This window comes from Pleurodeles waltl, chromosome 1_2 (assembly GCF_031143425.1).
Source record: "Pleurodeles waltl isolate 20211129_DDA chromosome 1_2, aPleWal1.hap1.20221129, whole genome shotgun sequence".
Taxonomy (NCBI): domain Eukaryota; kingdom Metazoa; phylum Chordata; class Amphibia; order Caudata; family Salamandridae; genus Pleurodeles; species Pleurodeles waltl.
The window spans coordinates 202,804,812-202,822,568 of record NC_090437.1 but is presented as its reverse complement, the minus strand read 5'-3'; positions in this window follow the sequence as shown (position 1 = coordinate 202,822,568).

The following is a 17,757-nucleotide window of genomic DNA, read 5'->3' as shown; positions in this document are numbered from 1 at the left end:
GTCTCAGGCTTGCCACTGCAGAGACTGCATGTGGAGTTTTTAAACTGCCATCCCAACTTGGAAAGATAACCCTCTTGCCAGATCCAACCTTCCCTTTAAATACACATAAGTAACTCTAAAGGTAGGCCCTAGACAGCCCAAGGGAGGGGTGTATAGTATTTAAAAAGTAGGACATGTACTTTCACATTTTTCTTGTACTAGTAGTGGAAAACCCTTAAATTCGTTTTTCACTAGTTCAGGGCCCATCTCTCGTGTAGGAAAACATTGTGATTACCTTTTTACATTTTATAACTATTTTTAAACTGGGGAGAGATAGTACCCCCAAGTTTCGTGTCTCTAGAATCACAAATTATGGTGAAGTCACATTTTAAGTTATAATTCTGAAAAGGCCACTTTTAGAAAGTTGGCATTTTCTTACTTTAACCATCTGGTGCCTTCTGCCTGTCTCCAATACACGTCTGGGTGGGGTGACAACTGGACTTGTACATTTCGTCTAGACAACCACACACAAATGGAGCTTAGATGCGACTGATGGGCCATTAACATCTTGATAGGCCACCCTGGCCAGGATTAAAGGGAGCATCTCACACTTACACCTAAATGGGCTGTGCCTGTCTTCATCCAAAAGGTATAAAGTCCTGTAATGGCCAGAATTGGTGCTTCTTCATCAACGCATAGTTGGTGCTTTGAGGACACACATAGTTGTTGATGCCAGTGCATCGCCTCAGCAGCGCCGATCGAGAGCACTGCATTGCCGGCTATGTGACACATGACCTCCCTTCCTGACACACGTCCGACCATACATGGCTTTGAACTCAGGATTGATGCCAATGCATCCCCTCCCTTACTTCTCACATCTTGTTCTCGATCTACAGCGCATCTCGGGACCAAGGTACTATTTCAGTGGACCATGGCTGGTCCCTGTATCCAACCCACATTCCGTACACAACCAGCCAGACTTTGACCCGGTCTAGCTGGACCAGATAGCCCCGGTTGGTGCTTAATGCTTTTAAGCACTGCAGTTCCATCTACATTTAGAAATTCATATCTTGAGTTGTACTAACTGAAATTTTTTCGTTTTGGTCTTTTTTTCAATAAATTAAGCTCTATTTTTCCAAATAGGTGTGGTAACTTTTGTGTGGTATCTTAATTGTTTTACTGTTTGAAGTGTTGCACAAACACTTTGCACGTTGCCTCTTAAGTTAAGTCTGCCTGTTCTGTGCCACGCTACCAGTGGGTGAGCACAGGTTAATTTATGGTGTGTATCTGACTTAACCTGACTAGGATTGTGGTTTTGACTTGGACAGGATGCATACCTCTGCCAACCAGAAACTCAATTTCTAACAATTGCTAAAACATATCCCACTGATAGGAGTGATATTGCACCCAGCTGATAGAACAGAATATTTGTGTTGAAGAACGCTGAACCCACTGCACATAGAAAACCTTTTTGGAGTGGGTGACAGTTTCAATAAAACGTCAACCTTGTGGTATGAGTTTAAGAGCTTGGCCTCCATAATGCAGTGATCACTGAACATTTTAAAGACCACAAATCTGATGTGCAACATACGTATGTTCCTCATGCCTGTAGGTGAGTGAGAGGAGGTGGTTGGTAACCCAAGCCCGTGAGGGAACTGCACTGCCCAATCACTCCAACGGCAGCAGACATTACTTAATTTGATCAGTTTTAATATCAAACTAAACATTGAAATACTGTGGTGGCTGTTTGTAAGTATAACTAAATATCACTTCATGAAAATGTGAACACCAAAGCCATGTTATCATTGATGGAAGAAGGCCTAGGCATTTTGAAGTGGTCCATGAAACAAACCACCAACTCTCCAGCCATTGAAAAGGCAGCAGTGAGCTTCTATACACAGGATTTTTTTAAGCGTTTTTGTGGACATGGTGGTGCACAACTTTAGTTGTAATGTTCAGTTTTAAATAGGGTCCAAAATGCATCTTAAGTGACACACTGGAAAATTCTGGGACTACTTTTGGATTAGGCAAAACAGAGTGTTGATCAACTTGCTTGGGCAATTGGTTTACTGCTCAGGGATTAAGAGTGAGATAATGTTTAAGAGAAAGGAAGTCCAGAAAATATGTTATTCGTAATAAGAAAACCTTTGAAAGACTACATTTGGTGAGTTATGATCGTGGTGTTTTGAGAAAGTTCTTCTACATATTCATACCCCGTGACGTTGTCATCACTTGAGATCATGCATTTAAGATCATCAGCCTCCACTTTCCTCGCCCACCACAATTTTACCATTTGCGTCTACCTCTGGTAGCAAATAATAAAGATTATTCACTTGGTTAAGGAAAAATATATCAGCAGAATGATCCTACACTGTTAGGATGTTCAAGTTACCTACGCTACATCATAGTGTTGGTGGACACCTTTGAGAGCATGGAGCCATTCACTAAGCATTCTATTTTGTAAGCCGGTCATGTTGAAAGACCGTAAGTGAATTGAGCAGCTTATCTCAAAAACAACATAAGGCCTGATTTAAATCTTGGCGGACAGGTTACTCTGTCACAAATGTGACGGTTATTCCATTTGCCTTGTTACAATAACCATAGGATATAAGGGAATTGTAATATGACAGATGGGACATCTTTCACGTTAGTGACGGAGTACCCCCTTCCACCAAAATCTAAGTCAGGCCCACAATTCCATCATACCTACATCCTAACAGAAAAGGTTTTAGTTCTTTGAAGGAGCATGAAGATGACCTAGCTACTATTCCAACTAAAAAAGAAGTTAAAGATACTTTGATGAAAACAATAGGTGAGCAACTCAAGCAGCAGCAAATGTCAAACTCTGTTATTGTGAGTTGTACAAATTACAGGGAATCAAACCAATCACCATAGGTCTACAGAGAGATGCCTGCAACTCCAGTGCAGAAATATTCAGGTAATGCTACATCAGTGTGCTGCTGCCAACATGCTGCTTCAAGAAAAACATGGTTCTACCCTTCTCGCAGGCACCATGTCTTCTGGGTAACACAAATAGCACCATGTCGGTCGAAAGGCTCAAATCCCTATTGATGAGTGTCAATACTAAATTGCCCGAACTGGCAAACACTGAGATGGTGAATGGCCTCTTGTTAACAACAACTTTGTTGTAGATCTTGGCAAGTATGTGGCCACCTTTTCAGTTTTATACAAAGCTCAGTCATTCATCAAAAAATTATTTTAGGGTGCTTTTTTTGCATGGGTCAGATGATTCAGAGGCCATGTGTCAAGCTGTGGTTTCTTGCAGACCTCTCCCAGAGGATATACAGACAGTAGAAGGGGTTCAATGTCCTACTCAAATAATTTCTACCTGTCATGCCCCAGAGGTGGCAGAAGACATTCCTACCGGTTACTGAGGTGGCAACACAACAGGCGGCACATCTTATTCAGGTAAGCATAATTCCTTATTCTGAGATTATTCTGGGGGAGGGTAAGGTTTTTTCTGCACAGGTGGAGGTCTATCCCCCAGGATTCCTGAGTTCTAGAAACAATGTAGGTGTTTCAAACTGGATTTTACACACCTCCCTCTCAGGAGAATCCCCCTCTCCCTCTCCTTTTTTTCTTAACTGAGAGCCTTTTTGTCAACAAAAAGATTGAAGATTTGATGCCAAACAGGAACTAGTCTCCTCTTGATCTCATCCCAGGGGTTTTATCCTTGTTCAGAAAAAGGGTGGAGGTCTTCACCTTGTGCTCCACCTTCTGCATAACCTCTTACAAGAGGGAGATTTGATGGTGCGTCTCTATTTGAAAGACGCTTATCTGACAGTCCATATTTTTATCCCACATCAGAGATTTCTTCAGTTTTGTTGGTGTCATTAATACTACGAATTTACCACTCTTCCCTTCGGCCTCTCTTCGGCCCCTTGGTGCTTCACCAAGCCCTGCTCAATAGCTTAGGGAGATGGATGTGCACATGATTGTGTACTTAGTTGATATTCTCATCATGACACGAAGCAGGTAGACGGTCTTGCTATATCTCTCTTGAGCGACATAACTCCTCCAAAAATTGGGCTTAATCATCAATGGGGAGTAGTCTCTCCTACTGCCAGCTCAGAGTCTGGAATTCTTGGGTTTCCAGGAGGATTCAATGCATGCTCAGTTCAGACTGCCTCTGTCAAAGATGATATCCATAAAAAGGGAGTTGAAGAAAGCCCTTGCACCTCACACTATACAATTGAGGATTTTTCCTAGATTGGTGGGCCTGCTGGCGTCTTCAATTGAGGCCATCTTATCAGGCCTCCTTCACTTTCAGACTCTGCAACACCTCAAGAGTCTTCATCTCCAGAAAGGCTTGGCCTACTTAGAACACATAGGCCCTCATTATGAACAAGATGGTAAACACCGTCGACCGTCATGGCGACGGCGAACAGAAGACCGCCATTGGTGGTGAAAAGAAACCCACCATTTAACGATGAAAAAATCAGAAACCGACAAAAATATCCCTGCCACCAGTCACCGCCAGGACCTTGACAGCGAAAATGCTGGACCTCCCACCCCCCCCACCGCAGAGCACACAAACTCCCCACCCTCCAAATCATGAAGCACAAATCACTGCGGCAGTCAGTGGAAGCCGAACGACCAATGGCGGTACATACCGCCATGGGCAGCAAGTGGACACAACAGCAAGAAATGCATACTATGGCAAGTTTGAAACCCACACACCTGACACACATCCACAACACTATAAAACACTCACAAACACACCCCACAATCCTTTGCAATGAAATTAGGCCAACTAATACAGAGAATCCCAGAAGCAGACACTGAATGCCACAATACACAATACATACACCCATCCACACAAGAGCACTCTCATCTAGATCCACACAAGACACCATTCACAACAGTCACCATGGCACCCCCCAAACACGCACGCTTCACAGAAAGGGAGCTAAGGACCATGGTGGACGAGATCCTGAAGGTGGAGCCCCAATTATTTGGGGCACAGGTCCAGCACACACCCATCGACAGGAAGATGGAGCTATGGCAGACAATAGTCAATAAGGTCAATGCAGTGGGACACCATCCACGCACCAGGGACGACATCCGCAAGAGATGGAATGACCTGCGTGGGAAGGTCAGGTCCATGGTATCCAGGCACCACATTGCAGTCCAGAAGACTGGGGGAGGACCTTCCCCAACACCACCCAACTACACTGACTGGGAAGAAAAGGTACTGGCCATCCTGTACCCCGAGGGACTCACTGGACTCACTGGAGGAATGGACTCAGGTAAGTCATCTTCAATTACCCATATCTATCACACCTGTGATGCATGCACCACCTCACCCCTCCAACTCCCACCAGGACCACAACCCCACCCAGGTCACAATCACTACATCCAGTCCCCCTGCATGCCCACAAACCCACTAACAGGCCCACATCCTTCCCCCTGTGCACAGCCACCCACCCCTGCAAGGAATCACAATGACCTACAGCACCCACAATGCACCTCCACCTCCTAAGCAAAAAGTCATGCTAACCTCACAAAAGCATCCTGCATGGCCCCAAAGTGTGAAAACCTGCACAAAACATCCCAGTCCTGTGCACCCCATCTTATCATGCAATTGTAACAGACATGTCCATTCCCCCCAACAGGCACCATCACCCATGCCACCCTGACGGACAGGACAAGGAGTGGCAGTGCCCCACTGGGAGACAGAGGCACCTCCCAGGACACTGGGGATGGAACCCTGGACATTGACGATCGCCCTGGCCCCTCACACAGTCCTGGACTGTCATCATCCAGCAGCCCCACACAGGATACCACTGACACCCCTACCACCCAGCCAATAACATCAGTCCAGGGCAACCGTCCCCACACCTGTGAATCCAGGCCACAGACTGGTGGAACATATGGACAGAGGCCACAGTCACCCCCTACCAACAGGCAGGAAGACGATGTCCCCAGTACAAGTGGTACCGCCATACCTGTGCAGTGGAGACAGGCACAGCGGGCTAGGCCCAGTTGGAGGGCATCAGTGGCCCAGGGGGGAGGCCACAGGATGGATGCTGCAGCCCAGGACATGATCTCTGAGGTCCTGGGAGCATATCACCATACCCATGACAGATTGGCCCAGATAGTATCCACCATGGAGCAGAGTCAAAGGATGCAACTAGCACACCACCAAGAGGACATGGAGCAGTGGAAACTACACAATGCCACAATGGCCAGCATAGCACCTTGTCCCAACACAGCCTGAGGCCCACACAGACCAGGAAGCCCCTACTACAGGCCGGACAACAACAGCATCAGCAGCAACTGCACATGTTCCACCCTCTCAGGACACAAAGGGGACATCCATCTCAACCCATACAGGCCAACACCATGGACCCAAACGGACCCTCAGGCCCAGATATGGCACTGGAACACCTGCCAATACCAAGGCCCCCTCAAGGAAGTGACTCTAGCAAGAACTGTCCTCCAAGTGTCCCACTGAATCAACGACCAAACCGTGTGAAAACTACAACAAACTCCTGTAAACATAGATGGACCTACCACTACTGCCAACAAATGCTGCGACCATGTTGCCATATTGTACAACCACCAGTAGCCCACTCCCATCACTGTAATCTGCACAATTTAATCCCTGCACCAAATAAAACACCAGTTCACCTGTTACAATGTCCCCTGTCATTATGTTGAAACAGTGAAGTATGGATGCAACTGTATGATAACTCATTTATTATTATCTGAGTAGCAGGAAATGCACCACAGGCATTATATGTTGTTGTGCCTACATATGTGTTGCACTATTATACTATAATGTAACCTGTCCTATGCAGACCTGGTCACAGTGGCAGTGAGTATTGACCCAACACCCCCCTAGATGACAAGGCACACTGACAGTATGCTACACAGACAACAATCTTATCCAATTGTTCCACAGAGTTACTGGAAGTCGAGTTGTATCAGTTGGGTCCTGAAATTCACATCTTACCCCTCCTCATCATCACCATCACTCTCATCCCCTCTCTGAGGAAGCTGGTCTGGATAAACAGCACCCTCCTCCTCCAAGAGGGGGGTAGAATTCATCACAGCCACGTTGTGCAGCGTGCCACCACTATTCTACACACCTTTTCAGGCCCATAGGCCAGGGAACCGCCAGAGATATGCAGGCAATAAAATCTAGCCTTCAGGAGACCTATTGTGCGCTCTATCACCCTCCTAGTATGTCCATGTGCCTCATTGTAATTCCTCTCTGCATCTGTTCCAGGATTCCTCACTGGTGTCAGGAGCCAACACAAGTTGGGATAGCCAGAATCACCTAGAAAATGGTGCAAAACAGGACAGTCAGTGACAACCCTCAGAGGCAGACAGTCTGGCTGTCTGCTATGTGGCAATAAGTGTCAGAAACACCTACCTATGATCCATCCTCTGTCCTCTTGTAGTTGTGTTGGCACACTACTGTTCCTCAGCGCAAAGGAATCATGGACTGATCCAGGGAACATGGAATTCACATGTGAGATGTACTGGTCTGCAGTACACACCAATTGAATGTTCATGGAATGAAAGTTCTTCCCGTTTCTGTACACCTGTTCACTGACTCTTGGAGGATGATAGCTATGTGGGTGCCATCGATGGCACCTATCACATGGGGTATGTTGGAAAAGGCATAGAATTCCGACTTGATGGCAGGGAGTTCAGCACTTTGGGGAAACCTCACATTGGACTGCAGGTGTCGTACAAATGCATTCAGGAATCTGGACAGAATAATGCTAAACATTGGCTGTGAAAAACCTGCACCCATGCCCACTGTCACTTGAAATGAGCCCAGGGCCAGGAAATGGAGTGCAGAGAGCACCTGCACTTCAGTAGGGATGGCATGCTGATTACGATTAGCCGGTCTCAGTGTTGGATCCAGTAATGCACAAAGTTCATCAATAGTTGCACGAGTGAGTCTGTAATTGATAATGATGTGACGCTCCACCATGGTCCGCAAATCAACAAGTGGTCTCTACACCAATGGGGCCCTCCCTCGCCACAAGGGTCTGCACCTAGAAGGAGTTGAAAACACGTGTGAGGAACACACATACATCTGCACACATTGTTTCTCATTCAGCACTGCTGGCATGATTGTCGACGACACAAATGCTCAGTGTGTGTGACATTACAGCAACAGGACCACAATGATATATCAGGACTGGTCCGGTTAGGTAATGTATATTGTTTCATGCCTATGGGTGTTTAGGGGACAATAGGGCCTGCATTGTGCTGATGAGGGTTTTACAACTGCGTATTTCAGGCCAAAATGTCTGCCCCCTGTAATCCAGAAGTGTTGTTGTGGAAGTGACCTCATACCGCTAGCAGTTGATGTAATAGCGTAAGGCATGGTTGTCAATGGGCATTCTTAGCGTATCATGATCGCCGCCGGCTGTGACGGTGCACACCGCTGTGGTGCCTACACGAACCCGTCACCCCAACTTCACTTGACTCCCTGATCTTGTGCATGCAGGTACTCCACTGAGTGTACTGCCTCTGGTCATGGAAATGCATGTGTTGCAGGGGAAAGGGCATGTGTTGCAGGGGAAAGGGCACCGGTCTTCCCCAACAAGGAATTGGAGAAGCTCGTGGATGGGGTCCTGCCCCTATACGCCAAGCTCTACGGTCGGACAGAGGTACAGGTGAGTAGGAGGATTGGGGTGCATGGATGTGTTGGCTGCATACATTTGTACACTGTATGGTCCAGGGTTCCTGACATGCTGCGTGTGTGTGTGTGTGCTATTAGGCTGTTTTAAATGTCCGTCCCATGGGGGACGAATAGCCAGCTGTATATGATTGGCCATTGTCTGACCTCAGTGTTATGTTTCTGTGCTTCCCTTATAGGTAAGCGCCCACCAGAAGAGGGGACTTTGGCATGCCATCGCCAAGGAGGTGCGGACCCTGGGGGTCTACTACCGGTGGAGCACCCACTGCAGGAAGAGGTGAGAGGACCTGCGGCGCTGGGCGAGGAAGATCTTTGAGACCCAGCTGGGGAAGTCCTCCCAAAAAGAAAGGGGTGCCCTTCGGGCACTGACCCCCCCTTACGCAACGCATCCTGGCGGTGGCGTACCCAGACCTGGATGGGCGCTTGAAGGGTGCACAGCAGTCACAAAGGGGTGAGTACATGTACCATATTTTGGCTCCTTGATGGATGTGTATATGTGCGTGCATATTTATGCTGTCCAGTGGCAGGGACTCTGACTGATGTCCATCTGCATAATGGACCCCGTGGGGAGTAGGAGTGTAAGGGTCAAGTCTGCAGTATGTCAGGTCCTTAGGTTCATTGGGGAAAGGCTGTAGAGAAGGGTTCTGGCCACTAGTCAGGGGCATAGCCATATGTATAGCGGTAGGTGCTGCCTGGTGGAATATTTTCTGGGTGGGTGTATGTGTGAACCACTAATGTACCTCCATTCAGCTATTTACAAGGGTCTCCCCTGTTTTGTCTTCCCATCCCTGTTCTCTTGTGTTGTCTGTGTACATCAGCATCATCTGGCGAGGGAGCTGAGGCACCGGCGATTGGGGAGGCAGTGGCCCACGGATCCTCGGAGGCAGAGTCGTCTGATGCCAAGGGGACCAGTGGATTGGAGGGTGAGGGGAGTACCACTGGGGAGGCAACTACCACTGGACATAGTGACTCCGATACCTCCTCCGATGGGAGCTCCCTGGCGGTGGCAGAACCTAGTGGGCCCACCCCTACTGTGTCATCTTCCACCACCCCCATACCATCACCGCCCTCCCAGTTGCTCCCTACCAAGTTGCTCGTGCCCGCGCACCCAGAAGGGTGGGCGTCTCCTTCGCCCCAGACACCTCCTCCCCTGCCCAAGTCAGCTCTGCTGCCCTCACGGAGGAGGCTATTGACCTCCTAAGAACCATCTCTGTAGCACAGACAACCATCGTCAATACCATCCAGGGGCTAGCATCAGAGGTCCAGCAGACCAATTCCTATCTGGATGGCATTCACAGCGCTGTGTCTGGCCTACAGAGATCTTTTCAGGCTCTGGCCTCCTCTTTGACGGCAGCCATTGTCCCTGGCCATTCTGTCCCCCCTCCAACCACCTATACCCCTTCAGCACTCCACTCCCTTCACCTGTCCAAAGCATACATTCTGACATGACATGAGGCACACACCTCAACACACAAGAAGCACACTTCACAACACAAGCACCACACCTCCCACCACAAGCATACACACACCCAACATAAACATGTACACACACTGACATCCACTTCCCCCAGTGTGTCCACCTCTTCTGCCTCCCTGTCTGTTCCCTCTACATGCACACCAACAGGCACTACACCCTCATTCAATGTTGATGACCTAATTCCTGCAGTCACCACATTAGCACACATCCCAGACACCACACCTGCACTCACCACAACGACTTTACTTGACAAATGCAGCACACTCACCAGACTTGCAGACACCCAGACAAGATCCATTTACACTGGCAGCCTGTCTTGTCCCACTGTGTCCACCCACCTCCTCCCAAGACACTCAAATGCACCAAACACCCACCCATCACACATCCACAACACCTCAGCATACTGTCCAGTCACCTGCACCCATGACACGCATACCTACACCTGTCACGACCACTCCCTCTACCTCCACTCCCACGCCTTCCTCCAAGTCCACCCCAATTGCACCTAAGAAATGTTTCCTATCCCGTGTTGACCTATTTGAACCCACTGGCCCACCCCGTCTCGTCCCTAAATGTGCTCACCTCCTTGCCCTGTCCACTCCTACTATGTCTCAGCCCTCCACTCTCCACCCTTCCCATTCCCGTGTTACCTCCCCTGTGAGGAAGAGAACCAGTGCTGGCCCAGGAACAGCTGCCGCATACCAGGCCAAGTCCGCTCCATCAGCTGCTGTGACAAAACCTAAGCCCCCTCTACCTTCCAAACGGAAATCTAAGCCCCCTCCCAGTCCCAAATCCCCACCTCCACCACCACCATCCTCTGCCCCTGTTCCCTGAGGTGCCTGGATGCCCCATTGTTGCCCCTATGAGGTGGAGTACCGTTGCACTTGTGGGAGTCAAGCTGGGACCATTGTGGCCCATCGGACTTCTTTGACTATGGACTGGCCATTGGCCTTGTATGCACTTCTATTGCTCAGTGAGCACAATAAAGGTTAATGGGTGGCCTGTGTTGTTTGAGGCACACTCTGGATCCGTGGTCTCTCGTTTCATTGTTTGGGGGTGTTAGACACATGTATGTACTTTGGGCAGGTTGGATTTGCTTTGTGTCGGGTAAGTACCTCTTGCTGTGGGGTGTGTGACTTGTGCTGCTGTGAAGGGTTGTGGAAGTGTGCAGCGTGGGTGGAGTAGGTGGGTATGTAACTGTGCCCTTTCTTCCCTGGTTTAGTGGGTTGCGGTACTTACCGTCATAATTTTCGTCGGTGGTCTCAGTCCTGGAGATATATGGCAAGGAGCAGGGCTGGCATGATCTGCAAATCTCTCTCCATGTCTGCTTCAGTGTGTTGTGTGAGCCTCCGATGAGTGTTTCCTTATATTTGGTTCGTTTCTGCCTGGCTTTCCCACCCCGGAACTGATGGCGGTCTAGTACTTCATTATTTGATGGGCGGGTAGGGCCTTTCCGTCAGCCTGTGGACGGGCTCTGCCATCGTTGTCGGCACTCCCCTGCTGGCGGTGAGTGGTTTTCAGGATGCCTGTCATTCAGTTGGTTCATTATTTGGTGGTTCGGACTGCACGTCTGTTGGCGGTTGTTACCGCCACCGCCGGCGGTGTGGTGTTTACCGCTGTGTTCATAATGAGGCCCACAATGTTGTCAGTGGGAGCCAGGATTGAGATTTCATGGTGGTTGGAGCATTTCAATTGTCTTTCGCTACTGCTAGAGGCCTTTGTGGTTTGAACTCTGACTCCACACAAGGTGAAATATTGCATCCTTCTTCAGATGGACAATGTATCACAGTCCAATACAGAAATAGACTGGGAGGGATGCAATTATTACTCCTGGCAGAGATTGCCAAAGGTTTTTGGCATTACTGCCTTCAGTACCCGCTATTAGTTATATTTTAATAAATTCTGTGTCAGGAGAATGTAGTGGTGGGTTGGAACTCACAGTTTCTCTACATTTCCAGTGACTAGAGGCTTTATCCTTGCATATTCAGAGCATTGGGCCAACCATGGGGTCCCTATGCAGTGGATCTGTTTGTGTCACCCTGAATACTCACCTCCCAACATTTTTCAGTTGGAGACTGGATCCACTGGCGATGAGTTCTGATGCCTTTTTCCAGTCCTGGGCATGGCAATTGCTTCATGCATTTACACTGTCCTCAATGATCCAGAGGTTTTTTGCTCAAGCAATTCATCAGAACACAGAGGGGGTCATTACAACATTGGCGGTATAAGGCGCTTACCGCCGTGCAGAAGACCGCCAGCACACCGCCGCGACCGCTGTCGACCGCCACAGCTATTATGACACACATCATGGAATCCGCCGAAATTCAGACACCCACACAACACCGCCACACCAAAGGTCAGCGATAAACTGGCGGAAACAAATCCTCCACCTCCACGCCAACAGGAACACGCCCATGCTGTTACGACCCACGAATCCACGCGGCGGTCTTTCAACCGCAGTATTCCATTGGCGGAACACACCGCTGCGCTCAAAATACACACACATCTACAAAACACAGCCACATTGGACAATTCAAAATACACACACCTGATACACACACCACTCCCACACACCCAACACAATATAAAACACACACCCACATCACACACAAACCCCTGCAACCAGAAATTATGAGGGAAGGCCAGAGAGACAGCACAGCTATTGACAACCCCATCACACAGAGGCACACAACACCATCACCCACACAACATCCACGCACAAAACACCACATCCCACTACACTCACCACACTAATCAACACATACACCACCCCACACATCACACAGAACACCCCATGTCACGCCAAAGACACCCCCGCTTCTCCGAGGAGGAGCTCAGGGTCATGGTGGAGGAAATCCTACAGGTAGAGTCACAGCTATATGGCTCACAGGTACAGCACACATCAATAGCCAGGAAGATGGAGCTATGGCGCAGAATAGTGGACAGGGTCAACGCCGTGGGACAGCACCCAAGAAATAGGGAGGACATCAGGAAGAGGTGGAACGACCTACGGGGGAAGGTGCGTTCAACGGTCTCCAGGCACAACATCGCAGTGCAGCGGACTGGCGGCGGACCCCCACCTCCTCCCCCACAACTAACAACATGGGAGGAGCAAGTCATGACCATCTTGCATCCTGAGGGCCTCGGAGGAGTCGGTGGAGGATGGGACACTGGTAAGTCAAATCTTAACTATCACATCCCCCACCCTACCTGCATGCTATCACACACCCCCACCCTCACACCCTCCCCTATCACCCCAAATCCTCACCAATCTACACATGACACCAAGCACCCATCCCAACACCAAGCCCTGCATGACACAACTAAGCAAGGGCACCCCTCACCAAAGCATGCCCACTGCACATACCCTGAACACCCCCCCAACCATCATCACACAAGCCCCTACACAGGAATGCCTGCACTGGGGATCATGCACACCCAACCATTGCACACCATTACACACACACATGCAATAATCATGTGCTTATACCCCTGCAGGAACCCGAAGGAACGTCACCACACCAGAGGGTCCAGACAACACCACTCCACCCCCAGAAGAGGCCCACAGTGACGACAGCAGCTCTGCCCCACTGGATCCGGATGACCAGCACGGACCATTGTGGGCCTCAGAACAGTCGGTTCCCCTTGCCCAGCCACAGCCCAACACCGAGCTGCCACCCTCTGGTAACACCAGCACAGCACCCACCCAGCGGGCCCAAACCTCCCTACCCAGGACAGGTCAATCAGCGGTGTGTCCACCACTACAGGGCACCCAGGATAACCCACCACCCCAACAACAACAGGGACCTGGGGGCAGTGGTAGTGGGCACACGGTCCAGGGGACGGAGGCACAGGAACACCGGGGAACTGGGAGGGCTGCTGTGCGACAGAGGGAGGACAGGCCAAGGGAACCAACACTCCACGAGGCCCTATCCTCCATCATGGGAGCATACCACCACTCCCAGGAGACGATGGCCACGGTCCTGGACAAGTTGCAGGAGACTCTGTGTCTGCAGGACGAACTGTATGTGGGGTTCAGGGAGGAGCTCAGGACCATTAGCTCCGCCATGGGCACCATCGTAGGGGTGCTGACGGACATTCAAAAGACCTTGAGGTACACCGTGGCACTCCAAGGGGCCCCTGACACTAGCCAGGACGACGAACTGCCCACCACCTCCGCCGGCGCTAGTGGACAGGACGCCCCGCCAAAGGACCAACACACCAGCACCCCATCCCCTGCAGACGGACAACCACCACGCAAGCGGTCCCTGAGATCCAGGAACAGGACAGAGCAAGATGGCAAGACCCCCGCCAGGAAATAAGACCTCCCTGATTGTACCCCCACTGTCCCACTTTGTCACCCTGTCCAGATTGGAACTGCCCCAGCTCCACTTCCAATGCCCAGATGGGCAGTGCACCTGTGAGACGAATAGACTGGACTCTGCCATGGACATTCCACCACCATCACCCATCACCATTTTACAACCTTCCTTGTTTTGTTTAGCACTTAAATAAACACCCTTGAAAGCCAAAAAAATCTTGAGTCAGTCTATGATTTGGAACTTTGTATTATCAATTACAGTGTCATAATGGGTTACCCATTGTAAGGCTAACATACCAATGTCACACATCACAAGTCCTTGAAGGATGCAAGCAGTTGACACGTAGATTACCACACTTGTGAAACTGAAATGGAAGGGTACAACTCAATTAACAAATAGTTAGTGAAATGTAGGTACAGGATAGAGGTAGACGTGTGAAAGTTAATGTAATTTTAAACCAGAAAATGTTCTCACCTGTGTGTCACTGGAAATATTGCTGTATGACTGACTCCCTGTTGTCGTTTTCTTTTTCCTCAGCTTCATCCTCATCACTGTCCACTGGCTCCACAGCTGCCACAACACCGTCATCTGGATCATCCTCCTGCAGAAAAGGCATCTGTACCCCAGCCCATCCCAAGCACACCTACAGACCAGCATGCAGACAAGTCAACACACACAAGTAGCTCAAGCAAACATAGGCACCACACACACCACAGGCACTCACGCAAGCCTCACCCACATACAGACACAGCAACATCCACTGTCTCCACTGTGTCCCCCTCCTCCTCTTCTCCCTCCTCCCTCCCAGTGCCGTCTACACACACACCTGCATGCACCACATCTACAGGCACTAGGACTCGCACCAGGACACCCAGCACCACAAGCCGCTCACCTGCACTCACCACCTCCACTGCCATTTACACGTCCCCTGTGTCCTCTCCCAATGTGTCTGTGACGCCCCCTCCCAAAGTACCCAAACGCTGGCAATCACTCACCAACATCCATCCACCTCACGACAGCCTCCAGTACCTGCACCTGCACCCAAAACACCTAAAGTGACACCTCCTACAACCACCTCCTTTCCTCCACTCCCAGACCCCCTCCAGCTACCCATCCCAGTGTTCGTCAGAAACTGTCCCTCTGTCAAATAGACCTTTTTGCCCCCCCCCCTCCAATTAATCAGTCCCGTCGTAGCACCTCAGCCAAAAAGCCTCCAGTACCAGTGGTGCATGTTCCAGGTTTTTGGAGTGCACTGTCCACCAGGGCAGGCAGTAGGACCCGGAGCCAAGGCAGTGGCAGCCCACCCCCTGTAAAGGCTCTGAAAATGGAGAGTGGACGACAGGACCGTCTTAAGACTCCTGGTGGGACAACAAGTGACATGGGATCGGAGGTGATTGGTGAGTCAGCTGTAACTCCAACAAAGGTGTGGAAGGTACAGAGGAAGTCTGCCCAGCCTGTTGTGAGTGTCACGGCGGAGAAGTGCGCCATCATATCCGGCGGTCTAGACAAACCGCCAGCACCGTCGTCACTGGTCCAGAGACCACCGACAGAGTCACAGCCCAGGAGGGCACAAGTATCGTCACTGGTCCAGAGACCACCGCCAGAGTCACAGCCCAGGAGGGCCCAAGTATCGTCACTGGTCCAGAGACCACCGCCAGAGTCACAGCCCAGGAGGGCCCAAGTATCGTCATTGGTCCAGAGACCACCGCCAGAGTCACAGCACAGGAGGGGCCAGGATGCCACAGCCCCGCTGGGCAATTATGGAACGTCATGCCACACACCAATGCCCATTGTAGAGATCGTCATGCCACACACCAATGCCCATTGTAGAGATCGTCATGCCACACACCAATGTCTGTATCTGAACCGCCATGGCAAAGCACCGCTGAACAGGGCAAAGACCGCCATGGCAAAGCACCGCTGAACAGTCCTGCAACGCCATGGAAAAGCACCGCTTAACAGGGCAAAGACCGCCATGGCAAAGCACCGCTGAACAGGGCATGCATCGTCTAGGAATGAATGGACCGCCACATCAGGCATCCTTATCCCATGTGCAGCTGGGACAGTAACAGGACAGGTACTTTCACGTGGAGACTCATCCAGTCTGGGCACCAGTCCCCCTCCAGAACCAGTGGAGACCTGTATCTACTTCAGAGACTGTGGCTTTGCACTCCCCAGGATGGCACAGTGGGCAAACCACCCACTGTAGTGACTTGAGAGACTGTGGCTTTGCACTCCCCAGGATGGCACAGTGGGCAAACCACCCACTGTAGTGACTTGAGAGACTGTGGCTTTGAACTCCCCAGGTTGGCACAGTGGGCAAACCACCCACTGTAGTGACTTGTGAGACTGTGGCTTTGCACTCCCCAGGATGGCACAGTGGGCAAACCACCCACTGTAGTGACTTGTGAGACTGTGGCTTTGCACTCCCCAGGATACATCAATGGGCATGGAGCCCCGTCGTGGATCTGGCTTCGCATTCATGTGGCTGAGGTGCCCCCCCTTCCCTTCCCCCTGAGGTGTCTGTAGTGTTTCTATCTGATGCCCCGGCAGTGTTCTCTCCGATTTTGATCAGGTATCTATTGTGGGCCTCGCCCATGCTTTTTTGGACTGTTGGTGCACGGACATTGTTGTTTACATATCTGCACCACTTCTCGGATTGTATGTGTAAATAAGAGTGATTTTGAGATATGTATATCTGTATATTTTTGTATGACATGTATATTGGCACATTACAATGTTTGCCCGATTTTCGCATTGTCTTTGCATTCTTCCGGGGGGATTGTGGGTTGTTACTGTGATTTTTGTGACTGCATTGGTGTGTATGTTGTGATATGCGAGGGTGGGGGTGGGGGTGTTTGGTGGGTGTCCCCCTAACTTTTGCCTCCCCGTGTCGTAGGTGCAGTACTCACCGGTATCTTCTGCGCCTACGTAGCTGTTGGTCGTAAAGGAGCAGGAAAATAGGGGCAGGTAGGATTTGTAATTCGGGCTCCATGGTGTAATCCTTCCTCGTGGGATGTGTTGAGGTGAGCGTTTTCCCATAGCAAAAGCTGTTTCCGCCGTGTTTTTATCCGCGGTGCGTCCGCCCCGGAAAAGGTGGCGGATTGGCGGGTTGTAATAGTGTGGGCGGTACATTGTCTCCCGCCTGTCTGTTGGCGGTAACCGCCGCGCTGCTTGTATGTACCGCCGTGGCGGTCTGTGTGTTAAAGTGGCTGTCTTTGTTGGCGGTTTCCGCCAGGGTCATGATTCCCTTTTTCTTTCCGCCTGCCTGTTTGCGGTATTACCACACCTTT